General features: G+C 37.8%; 1 pseudogene; it reads left to right on the plus strand.

Moving 5' to 3' along the window:
• Window positions 1-1,419: 1,419 nt before the first annotated feature.
• Window positions 1,420-2,370, plus strand: LOC110223105 (ribosome biogenesis protein NSA2 homolog; annotated as a pseudogene).
• Window positions 2,371-13,865: the final 11,495 nt, after the last annotated feature.

Raw genomic sequence — 13,865 nt, forward strand, 5'->3', positions numbered from 1 at the left:
TTAATCGTAGGAGCAAGACTGTGAGGGACAAAAAGTAAAGACAGAAAATGGGCAGAGCAAGACAATAGAGAAGTGGTGAGAAGCCCTTGATAAAAGTTAGGATGATGAGGAAGTTTAGAAAGAGTAGGGTCCTTGTGTATTTGGGAGTAGGGTGAAGTCAGGTGAGAAGACCAGAGTGTCCCTGCTGCATCTTCTTTCCTCTTACCCACAAAATGGGAAGGCTTTACCTAAAATAAAACAAGCTGCCGAGCACCTGATTGGCCTGGGATTCACTAATGCAACTTCCTGATCATCTGAGAGAGAGAGATCTCAGGGCCCTCAAACCTGATGAATTTCTGAAGCCCACAGGAGTCACCTTAACCTGCCCTGCTGACCATACACATTTTCATGTAGAAATGAGCATAGCCTTGATCAGAAGAACCAAGGGCCACTATATCCTTGTTGTCTATCTTTACTGTGTTAGGGGCAAAGACAACACTCTTGTGTTAAACGTTTGATGACTTTCAAGTGTCTCATTTCATCCCTACATTGAACCTCAACTAAGATGGTCCTGGCAATAGATCTATCCTCTAGCAAGCAGATCTGTTGTAAAAGAAGGAATAGCCAGCTTTGGAGACAGTGGCAAGGGATAGAATTTCTTCAGGAAAAAAGCCAAGTTTTAGTGAGCAACAAAAGATGGAGTAAAGAAAAAGACATGGAACAAAGTGAAATTTGTGAGCAAGAGAAGGAATTCAGAAGGCACAGTGGAATGAGAACTCAGAACGATAGGGACTAAAAAGGCAGAATACTACAGAGATATTAGAGAAAGGGGGATTTTTTTTTTGTCGTTTCATTTTGTTTTGGCTGGGCAGTCACAAAGATTAAGTAATTCCAAGCCATTGGCTTGAGTCCACATTGTTCCCTACTTCCTTCTGGCATTGACAATATCTCAGTTCACAAAGGGTGAAAGTTTTTGTTGTTATCCATGGATAAGATATTTGTTCTGGCCTTTATAAGTTGTCAATTAGCTATACTCTCATGCTTCCAGGAAATATTCTAAGGAAGAATACAAGTCAAAGAAACATATTAGACTAATGTCCCCAGATTAAAGCTGGTCCACATAAACCTAGAAGTTCTGGGCAGCCAATTACATCTTGGGATATAGGAATTTTCTAGCCATAGGAGATGGGAAACAACAAATAGATGAAAACTTGTAGAATAAACCAGACTGTGGTTCTAATTAAAATGCTGAATGTGGAGGGCAGCTAGGTGGAGTAGTGGATAAAGAACCAGCCCTGGAGTCAGGAGTACCTGAGTTCAAATCCAGCCTCAAACACGTAACACTTACTAGCTGTGTGACCCTAGGCAAGTCACTTAACCCCATTGCCTAGCAAAAAAAATAAAATAAAATAAAATAAAATAAAATGCTGGATGTGAGCCATGACACAAAACAAATACACAGAGTTACACTGAAAATGCTATGACTACCGCTTGGATTACCATGAGAAAAAGAGAAAGAAGGAAAATGAAGAGGCTCATGAACATTGAAAGAAAGCAAAGAAAATGATTGGTCTAAAAGCCAAACTCGACCATAAACAGTCATGCTGAGAAGATTCAGATGAAAAAGATTGTCAAGATACATGAAAAGAGGGGCAGCTAGGTGGCACAGTAGACAGAGCTCCAGCCTTGGAATTAGGAGGACCTGAGTTCAAACCTGGTCTCAGACACATGATACTTACTAGCTGTGTGACCCCTGGGCAAGTCATTTAACCCTGATTGCCTCATCAAAAAGCAAAAAAAGAAAAAAATGCATGAAAGGAGAAATATCAAGCGAAAGAATGATGAAAAAACTCCCCAATTAGCAGCGCCTGCATATCCGCTGGACAGACAGAGACAATCCCAAGCCAAAGTCCTTTCCAACATGATTAAAGAGAAACAAAAAGAGAAAGCTGGTAAATGAGAAGTGCCCTTGCCAAAAGTTTGTGCCCAGGGAGAAGCAGAAGTGTTAAAGGTTATTCGTTCAGGAAGGAGAAAGAAGAAGGCTTGGAAAAGATTAGTTACTAAAGTCTGCTTTGTTGGGGATGACTTTACTCAAAAACCACGGAAATATGAAAGATTTTTTAGGCCAATGGGTTTGCATTTTAAGAAGGCTCATGTAACTCATCCTGAACTTAAAGTCACTTTTTGCCTACCCATACTTGGTGTGAAGAAGAATCCCTCATCCCCACTATATGCAATGCTGGATGGTATTACTAAAGAGACTGTCATCACAGTGAAGGTGAGTGAGCTGGGCATTGTGATACAAGGAGGCAAAGTTATCTGTAGAAAATATGCACAGGTTACCAACAAACCAGAAATGATGGATGCATAAAAGTTGTCTTGCTTGTTTGACTGACTGATTGGATGGAATTCTACATCCTTGACATTATTAAACATTCTGATATATCAAGAAAACCACAGTTACTACGCTGAACACTCACAAAACAAAATCAAAGACCCAGTTCTACACATTGGTTGTGTTTATTTGAGGTTAACTTGGAAAGGAGATGAACCCTATTTTCTATTCTTTTATGAGACTTTTTTCCATTTTAAAGTGGTAATAAAAATGCTTGTGGAACGTTGATGTGAAAATGTCTCTGAGGATGTCATCTCCCTCATAAAAGCCTCTTTGTCAATTGATGATGGCAGGGAAGGGTAGGAAAGGATCCTGAAATGAAGAAAGCCTCTACAGATCCCACATGCTAGGTAGAGCCCTTTTGCAGAGAGGTTTAAATTTTTTTTAAATATTAGTATATATGGATAAAATGGACAGAATATGTTTGCTTTCCTATCTAGCACTAAGATAAATAGAATTTAAAATCCACTTTAGAAATCATACAGGTAAAAAAATAGGAACAAGAACGGAGATAAGCTAACAAGGTGATGTGAGAGAGTACAAATTAAGCCATTACAATGTAAGTTAAAATGAACTCATCTCACTTATAAAAATAAGTCACAGCCAGAATAACTTTAAAATGAGAAGACATCAAATTTTAAAAATAGGGGATAGTTATAGAACAGTACCTTTTTAATCCAAACAATACTGTAAACCAATAAAATATCTCAATTCCCCAACCTAGGGAGTCTTAGTGCGGTCAGCCTCAGTGGCTGGAAGCCAGGGAGAAGGGAGAAGGTGCAGAACACAGTGAGGAGGAAGACGAGGAGGAGGAGGAAAAGAGGAGGAAGAAGAGAAGCGGTTGATTTTTTAAATTTGTAACTATTAAGAAGGATTTTGGGCAGTTAAGTTTTTACAGATTGCAGCTAGGAAACACTAATTTAGGATCTTTCACGCTTCATCATCAGTAACATAATGACAATAATGTTGTCGTTCATTAGCGTCTGACTCCATGGCCTCATTTGGGATTTTCTTGGCAAACATACTGGATTGCTATGCCATTTCCTTTTCCTGCTCATTTTACAGATGAGGAAACTGAGGCAAACAGAGTGAAGTCACTTGCACAGATTCACACAGTTAGTGTCTCAGGCCAGATTTGAACTCAGGAAGATAAGCCCCACTGATTCCAGGTCTAGCACTCTATCCACTGTGCCACTTAGCTGTTCCATAATGGTAATAATAATTCAGTCCATTTAAAACCAACATTTATTAGAATCCCATTTAAGAAATTGTGCTATGCCCTGGAGTTATGAGGACAAAACAAAAAATAATCACTGCCCTTAAAAATCTTACATCATAATGGAAAAAAAAACCAGTACTTTAAGATTTTCAGACCATTTTAATATATATTATCTTAATAATAGCATTTATGTCAATCTTCAAGGTTTGCAAAGGTTTTTACATATGTTGCCTCATTTGATCCTCACAATAACTTGATCAGATAGATGCTATTGTGATACCATCTTAAAGATGGGCAAACTAAGGCAAATTATGGTGAAGTGACTTACCCAGCTAGTTAGTGCTCAAAGAAGTATTTGAACTCAGGTCTTCCTGACTCCAAGTCCCATACTCCAGCCACCTACTTGTACCACCTAACTGCTTCCTAGTTTTTCCTGTTATTTAATATTTATAATTATGCAATATTTATTTATAAATATTTCAGGCAGGTAGGTGGTGCAGTGGATAGAGCACTGGCCTTGAAATCAGGAAGATTCACCTTCATCAGTTCAAATTCAGGCTCAGACACTTCCCAGCTGTGTGACCCCGAGCAAGTCAATTAACCCTGTTTGTCTCTGTTCCTTATCTATAAAGTGAGCTGGAGAAGGAAATGGCAAACCACACCAATATCCTTGTCAAGAAAACCTCGAATGGGGTCCTAAAGAGTTAGACACAACTGAAAAATGACTGAACAACCAACAGCAATACTTATAACAATAATGTGAGGATAGGCCCTTTTTAGGGAGGAGAGGATGCCTATTTGAATCCTTGAATTCCCATGATCAATGGGGGAAGATGAGTCTTCCTCACTCTAGGCCTGGCACCTAGCTGTACCTGTTGATAAAATGTACTTCAATATAATTGGCTTCCTTTGTAATTGGACCTTATGAAGATTCTAAGCAGGGATGTGCTGGTAAATGTTTAACAAAGGAAAAATATACTCCCAACACATTTTTTTTAATTTAATCAGTATTGCTAATATTCTCTCCCTTATTTTATTGTCTAGACAATCAACAAAACAGTAAATCAAGCCCTGATTTTGTAGCATTTGCCAATTTCTGAGGTGTAAATGTTCACACTGAAAACAATGGCTCTCCCCAGACAATTAGAAGCTGGCACCCCACATACCACTAATTCTAGATGATAAGAATGTCATTTTACTAGAATGGATGAGGATGAGAAAATCATTATGAAGGCAATGAGTGACTATTGGATTGTGGGGGGAGGGGGATGTGATCTATAGGAACAATATATTATTTTGAATTTTATATATATAATATATATTCATATAGACACTCATACATATACAAATACGTACATATATAAAGTATTCAAAATAATGTTCCTGAGTGTATATATATAATATGTTATATATAACATGTTGTTTATATATATATATATATATATATATAATATATATAATATATATATATATATATATATGTATGTATATGTAAAAACCTGGATCCCATATATATTTTTATACATACATAGAGACATTTACTGTATATATGGAAGCTCTAAAATGCTTTTTAATTATGTCTGAGTTAAGGAAAAAATCCAGAACAGAATTTTTTATGAGCAATTAAACACATCAACATTTGTCAGCTATTACCAAAGCAGTATTTAGCAGAAGTTATTTCTCTAAGTGACAAACAAGAAAGAAAAAAGCGTAATAAATTAAATCTTGATCTAAAAAATTTTAAAAGGGAATAAAGTTACAAGCTAAAAGTAAGTAGGAAAAAAGGAATATCAAAAAGGTAGTTCTAAAAAAATTAGGGAAGTGAGTGTGAAACGCTTCATGAAATGTCAGGTTTTTTTCAAAGTACATTATTGATTGGTTTTGCTGATTTTTTTCTTTTTTTTCTCTTTTTTATAGAATAGTCTTTGTTATAAGGGATGGCTCTCTTGGAGGGAAGATAGGGAGAAATACCAAGAAAAGAAACCTAGGCAATGTAAAAACAAAAGATATTAATAAAAACCTATTTTTAAAAAAGAAAAAAAAGATAATTAAGCAATAAAACCTACCTTTGGTTCTTTGAAAAACTGAACAAAATAGATTAATCATTATTGGCTCAACCATAAAAAGAAAAAAACACAAATTTATACAATTGGGAATGATTTGAGAGACTAATATGGACTGAATATGGCCCTGGGCACCATGAGGAAATTTATTTAAAAAAAAAAAGACAGAAGACACAAATGAGATGGAGCATATTATTGGGTTTTGAGTATTGTTCCCCTTCTTTCAGCAGTGAAGTTCTCAAGATTTTATAACATCTGCCAATCCTGCCATCATGAGCCTTTTCTTAGTCCCTGTAAGAGCCATGGAAATCAGTCCTGTCCTGAATAAATAAATAAATAAAGTTTAAGATGATGAAAATTAAAATAAAGACAACCATCAATGGGAAGGATACTTCAATCTACAGGTACCATAAAATACTTTCGTTCTTAGAAATTGGAGAGTGTGGTGAAAATTTTGAAAGCTAGAGAAGTTCTGTAGGCTGATGCAAAAAAGTGTGTGTGTGTGTGTGTGTGTGTGTATGTGTGTGTGTGTGAGAAAGATTGCTCTGGGCCCTTGGGCAAGTCACTATACTTGGTCTCAGATTCCTTATCTGTAATGGAGCTAATATTACTCACATTATTTTGGTTGCTAATTTGAATCAAATTAGAAAATACATATAAAAAGTCAGAAATTGGTAAACTATCATATAAATGAAGGATAATGCATTCTGAATCAACCAAGGGTCCCTTAGATGTTATTCTGTTCAGCCAGGCTCTTATTCTATTGACAGCTCTGGGACCTTCCACTCCTTCCTAGAATTCACCTACTCTGCACAACAGCCAATAACTCATCTGTCATTCTCTCTTCACCAAGGTCAGGCTTCCCAACCACTAAATCTTCTCATATTACAGCAATCAGCCTACCCCCGTGAGGTCCCTAAATGGTGCTATGGAATTTTGATCTCTCCCCTGCCCAGCTGCTCCCCCAGAAGTGAAAGCTGTACAGGGAATCTTCCCTGGCCTCTCTCAGTGTCAGCCACAATGCATCCCAATTACCTGGTAATCAAAGAGGGTGGCAATGGTGCATCATGTATTTGGAAAAATAGAGAGGAAAAAAAATCATTGGATTAGCATATTTGAATGCAACTATCATACCCTTCAAAACCTTTACTTCCCCTAACTAAATATCTCTAGCTCCTCCACCTAATTCCCATATGGCATAGCCCCTAGATCTCTCAACTCAAATGTTCAAAATCAAAAATTCTAAATTCACAAATCCAGAGGGTTTCTTGTACACCAGAGGAAGCAGCTCTGTAAAGAGCAACCATGGTAACAACTCCTTGAGAAAGATTAATTTAATTATGCTCTCCATAACTTCTGTTTTGCAGCAGATGTCAGAATGAAGTTAGGAGTCCCATCAGCCCTTTGTCAATGATCCACTTTAATTAATCCTTCACCCATCTACTTTGCTCTTTAGATCAATTTCTTTCATGTTTTTAATTAATTTATTTCTTAATTAGTTTGGTTTTTAAAAGGCACATGGTACCTTGTGAGGTCTCCAAGTACAAAAATAAATGCAAGCATCCAGTTAATAATATTGAGTTATCCATAGCAACCATTCTTTCTATGTTGCTATCTAGTCAAGGAAGCCATGCATGAAAAAGTAGGTATTGGTATATAATTCAATAAAGTTTAACATAGTTTAATTCAATTCAACAAACACTTATTAAGCAACTGATGCATGCATAGCCACTGTGTTAGGTATTTGGGGAGTTGCAAAACTTAGATGATATATATTTCCCTTTACTCATGGATATTATACTCCACTAAAGAACAAAAAAGAATAAGCATTTATATATAGGCTACTATGTACCAGGCAATGTAATGTGCTAAGCACTTTACAGACAGTATTCATTCTACCTTCACAATAAGCATGTGAGGTAGGTGCTGTTATTATTCCCATTTTATAATTGAGGAAACTAAGCAAACAGAGGTTAAGTTACTTGCCTAGGGTCACATGGTTACTGTCTGAAGCCATATATGAAATCAGGAAGAGTTCAGGAGAAGGGAGGGAGGAAGGACATTGAAGGCTATATAGGTTGTGCTCATCTAATAATCACTAGTTTTCTTTGGCCAAAGCATAGAGTATGAAGAGGTAAATGTGATTGGAGCAATAAAGTAGTGCTACATTATGGAAGGTCTTGAATGCCTAACAAAGAATTTTATTCAGTAGGCAATAAGGGACCACTGAAATTTCTGAGCAGAGGAGTCACATGACCAGCAAAGCCATAGCAAATAATCTCTGGCCTCACTCTCCCAGAACAGAGTTAGCTACATCTCTCCCTCAGGGTCTTAGGGGGTACCCCAGAGGAGTTAAAGTGTCTCTTTCTATAGACTTCAGCCTCCACATCAAGCCCTGCACTCTATCCACCATGTCACCTCACTGCCCTACCTGTTTTTAGGGTTATGATAAACTAATTCTTGCTAAAGTGTTGATGCAGAAATGTGTCTATGTTACCTCTCTGGATAACATACTAACATTCTATCTTAGACTTAAAGACATAATGCTTAGAACTAAAGAAATGGCTCTTGGGCTGAGAATTTATGGTGATAGGAAGCTAATAAGGAAGAGATTTTGAGACAAGGAGACCTGGTATATCCTCCAATTACATGACATAGGCCTACCTACTTTTTGACCAGAGATCCTGCTGCTGGGCAAATGCCTCAAGGGAAGCAGAGACAGAAAGAAAAGTTCCATATACACAAAATATTTATAGCAGCCCTTTTTATAGCAAAGAGCTAAAAAACATTGGAGAACAGCTAAACGAATGTAATGGGACATTTCTATGAACTGATACAAAATAAAGTAAGCAGAACCAGAAGAACAATATACACAATGATTAGAATGACAATGGAAAGAGCATAAAAACTAAAACCAAACACTATGAAATTATAATGATCCAGCTCTGCCTCAAAGAAGGGATGAGAAAATGTACCTTCCTCCCCTCTTTGAAAAGGTGAGGGACTAAGGGTGCAAAATATACTAACAAAATTGACTGAGATTTTAGTAAGTTTTACTGAACTGCTTTTTGTTTTCTTTTTATTCTTTGTTATAAGGAATGACTTTCTGGGTAAAGGATGAGGGAGATATATTTGGAAGTGAAGGTGATGTTTAAAATATTCAATAAGTAATTCAAAATAAATGTAAATAAAATAAAATGCAGGTCCATCTAGCTATACAAAGCCTCCTTTTTGCGGCACAAGATACTTATCCCCATCCAATTCTATTGTAGCACTTAGAATTTATATTGCACAATCAGTAAACAAACATTTATTAAGTGCTTACTATGTGCCAGGCACTGTGCTAAGCACTGGAGATATAAAAAGAGGCAAAAGACAATCCCCTGCTTCGAGGGGCTCACAGTCTAATGGGGGACACAACAAGCAAATAAATACATACCAAAGAAGCTATATACAGGATAAATAGAAAATTGGCTAAATGAGGGAAGGCACTAGAATTAATAGGAGTTGGGAAAGGCTTACTCTAGGGTTTTAATTGGGACTTGAAGGAGGCCAGGAAGCTAGAGGCAGAGAGGTTGAGGAAGATCATTCCAGTTAGCAATTAGCCATTTTAGAAGGGTTTTTTTTACATTTTTTTAATTAACAAGTTTTTTTTCTCCCTCTTGCATCCTCCTAAACAGAAAAAAAAAGAAAAGAAAAACCCATATAACAAATATGCATAGTTAAGCAAAATAAATTCCCACATTGACCATGTCTAAAAATGTATGTCTCATTCTGCATCCTGAATCCATCCCTGCTTTGTCTGGAGGTGGGTAACATACCACATCATTGGTATTTTGGAATGCTGGTCAGAGCTGCACTGATCAGAGTTATTAAATCTTTCAAAGTTGTTTTTACAACATAGTTGTTATCGTATAAATTGTTCTGGTTCTGCTCACTTCACTCTGCATCACTTTATACAAATCTTCCCAGCTTTCTCTGAAAACTATCTTTTTAATCATTTCTTACAGCCTAATAGTACTCCATTATATTCATATACCATAATTTGTTCAGCCATTTCCCAGTTGATGGGCATTCCCTTTCGTTTCCAATTCGTTGTCACTACAAAAACAGCTGCTATAAATATTTTTGTACATATAGGTCCTTTTCCTTTCTTTAATCTCTTTGGGACATAGGCCTAGTAGTAGCTAGGTCAGAAGATATGCACAGTTAAGTGACTTTTGGGGCTTCGTTTCAAATTTGCTTTTCCAAATGGCTGGACCAATTCACAACCCCAACAATGCACTCATATACCCCTCCAATTTTTGTTATTTTCATTTTTTCTCTTCTTCACCCATCTGATGAGTGTGAGGTAGAACCCCAAAGTTGCTTTAATTTTCATTTCTCTGAGTATTAGTGAAGTGAAGCATTTTTTCCCTATGGCTATTGATTGTTTGTAGTTCTTCCCTTGAGAACTGCTTATTCATATTCTTTGACCATTTAGTGACTGAGAATTAGCTTTTTCTTATTACTTTATAATCATTAGTTTAGTCTCCCTATCTAGACTACAATTTCTCCTCCCACAAATCACTAAGAATTCCAAGTAGGGATTTCTGTGAGTCAGCACGGATCAAGAGCAGATCTTAGAAAACTACAGAAGACCAACAAGTCTCTGGATTGGTTTTGGAAGGTCTGGGACCAAGTGGGGGAGACACTACCATTCACCATTCATCCTTCGCTCCTCTAGACAACTCCCAGAGATGAGAGAAAATATCTTGACCTTCTTGTCACAAGTTTGTTGTTGTTTTTTGGTTTTTTTACCTCTTGTTTCCCCCTGAGGGGACTTGCACAAGACCGACCTAGGACATAGGTCTTAAGCACTGCTAATGAATTTCCATCCAGTCCTCTTTTGGGGTATAAAGGCCTCTCCCTTCTTGGGGGCTCAAGTCAGTTCAGTGATGGAAGGGAAAAGAAAAGAATAAGCATTTATGTAGTAGTAGTAGTAGTAGTAGTAGTAGTAGTAGTAGTAGTAGTAGTAGTAGTAATATAATAATAATTGGCATTTACATAGTGCTGACTATGTGCCAGGCACTAAGTAATTTTTACAAATATCATCTTATGTGAACCTCACAACAACTCTGTGAGGTAGTTGCTGTTATTATCCCCATTTTAAAGTTGAGGAAACTGAGGCAAACAGAGTTTAAAAGACTTGCCCGGCTAGTATCTGATGACAGATTTGAACTCAGGACTTCCTAACTCCAAACCCAGCACTCTACTATACCAGCAACAGTGTTCTGCAGGCAGCCACACAGATTTGGTTCCTGAAATGTACCTGAGAGTATAGGGAGCTGATAGGATGAGGCCAGCAGTGCTTGAAGAAGCATGATACAGTGGGGAAAGTGTTGGATTTGAGTTCATAGGACATTGGTTCAAATCCTAACCCTGGGTAATCTTGGATAAGTCCTTTCCCCTCTCATGGTCTGAGATGTCCTTTTCCATAAATTTGACAGGTTGAACAAGATGATCTATCTAGAAAAGGAATATGGTACAGTGGACTTGGGATCTGGGAGATCTGGGTTCAAATCCTGCCTCAGACATTTACTAGCTATGTGACCCTAGTCCAATCACGTAACCTCTTGGGGCTTCAGTTCCTTCATCTGTAAAATGGGATGCTTATCACTAACTTTGCAAAATTATTGTGAGGATTAATGAGATAATCTGTGTCAAGTACTTTGTGGATGTTAAATCATCATATAAATTCAACTTATTATTTTAATTAGCATTATTATTATTCATTCCCTACATAGTTCTAAAGTAATTTTCCTAAGGCAAAGGTCTGACCATGTCACTCTCCTACTCAGTAAACTCCAGTGTGTCCCCATTACCTCTGGGATCAAAAGCAAATTCCTGGGGCAGCTAGGTGGCACAGTGGACATAGCTCCGGCCTTGGAGTCAGGAAGACCTGAGTCTGGCCTCAGACACTTACTAGCTGTGTGACCCTGGGCAAGTCACTTAACCCCAATTGCCACACACACACACACACACACACACACACACAGCAAATTCCTCTGTATAGCATTTAAATCCTTTCACCAACTGTTTGCAAACTATCTTCCCAATCTCATTATATACATCTCCCTTTCAGATACTCTATGGTCCAGTAAAAGTGACCTTCTTCTGATTCCTCACAGATGGTATGCCAGCTCCCATTTCCATGTTTTTGCTCTGGCTATCCCTCATGCTTAAAATACACTCCTTCTTTCACAGCCTATCTAAAGTGCCACCAAATGATGTCTTTCCTGATCTCCCCAGCTACTAGTATCTCCCCTTTCAAAATTACCTTGCATTTATCTTGTATATATTTGGCAAATATTACATATTTACATGTAGTTTCCTATAACAGAATGTAAATTCCTTGTGACTGTTTCATTTTCTGTATTTGTATTCTCAAAGCCTTAATGGTGCCTGCCACAAAGCATAGGTTCAATAAATGCTTTTGACTGATTGATTATTGGACCCTTATACATATATAGTTATAGAACTATATGTGTTGGAAGATGAGAGAGCCAAGAAAACTAGATCAAACCTTGCTGGAATGGAGTAATTTGGCTCAGGGCAGTCTGGTTGCCTAGGCTTTTAAACCTGCACATCTGCATTTCTTTTTCCCAAAGTGATATGTATCCCTGGAAAATATCTCAATGCTTTGGGCTGCGTGCTATAATTTGTTTGAGGCTTTATATACCAAATGGCTCAGCAAGACAGATCGAGACTCACAAAGTCAGCCGAAGTGATAGCATCACCTTGACCTCTATGCCCTTCCCCATTTTCTCAGACATGCGCAGGTAAGGGATAGATGAGCCCTGAAACAATGTCTTTCTCCCCAGGTTAGTATGAGGGACAGCAGCTGCAGTACTGAGTTAGTTCCATTAGCTGCCTATATGACAGGTACATATCCATGCTCTAAATTCCTGTGCTACTTCTTAAGTTGTTTACTAGAGATTAGCTGCCCTTGGTTTCTAAAGCCCCCTCCAAAAGATAAGATGTATCTCCTGTCATAAATTCCTTGGCAAACCTTGTGCAATCCAGATCCACTGAAGAGATATCATGAAAACACTGATAGTCATGTTCTCCCCAGCCGATATAAACCCCCTTTGGCCCAAGGGCCATTGAAATCAAGTCATCAAATATTTATTAAGTGTTTATCGTGTGCCAGACACTGTACTAAGCACTGGGGACACAAAAAAAGACAAAAACATGATCCCCTCACTCACGAAGCTTGCAATCTAATTATGGAGGCAATGAGTAAACCACTTAGGCACATTCAAAGTACATATAGAATAGGTGGAAGGAAATATCAGACAAGGCACTAGCAGTTGGAGAGAACAGGAAAAGAAGATAGGACTGGAGTTGACTCTTGAAGGAAAGAGGACATTTAAGACTCAAGGGTCAGCCAGTGCAAAGACACTGAGATGAGAGATGGAACATTATTTTCAAGGAACAGCAAGTTAGCCAGTGTCAGAGGATCCTAGGGTAGAAGGGAGTAAAGTATAAGAGAAATGCAAAGATAAGACAGGGGCCAGGTTACCCAGATCTTTAAACGAGAAACAGATGATAATATATTTGATCCTGGATGTAATAGAGAGCCATTGGAGTTTATTGATTGGGAGAGTGACACAGTCAGAACTGTGCTTTAGAAAAATCACTTTGATAACTAAGTAAAGGATGGGTTAGATTTGGGAGAGAATTCATGCAAGGAGATGAATTAGAAGGATATTTCAATAGTCCAGGTAAGAAGCCTGAACAGGTGATGGCTGTATGAATTTAGAAAAGGGAATATACATGACAGATAGTATGGAGAAAGAAATAACAAAATTTGACAGCTGATTAGCTATCTGATGTGATCAAGACAAAGGAGCTGAAGATGACACTGGAGTTGTAAGCCTGGATGAGTGGAATGATAATAGCGCCCTTGACCATAATAGGGAAGTTAAGAAGAGAGGAAGGTTTTGAGGGGGGAGAGGTATGATCTCATTTTGGGGCTAGTTCAGTTTGAGATGAATATGGAACAACCAATTTGGGATGTCCAGAAGGCAGCTGATGATGTAAAACTAAGCTGATAATGTAAAACTAAGACTGGATACAAAGATCTGGGAATCATTTGCATAGAAATGAGAACCAAACCCATGGGAGCTGATGAGATCCCCAAGTGAAACAGTATAGAAGGAAAAGA

This window comes from Phascolarctos cinereus, unplaced genomic scaffold (assembly GCF_003287225.1).
Source record: "Phascolarctos cinereus isolate Bilbo 61053 unplaced genomic scaffold, phaCin_HiC Scaffold_4;HRSCAF=312, whole genome shotgun sequence".
In the NCBI taxonomy this organism is placed as follows: Eukaryota; Metazoa; Chordata; class Mammalia; order Diprotodontia; family Phascolarctidae; genus Phascolarctos; species Phascolarctos cinereus.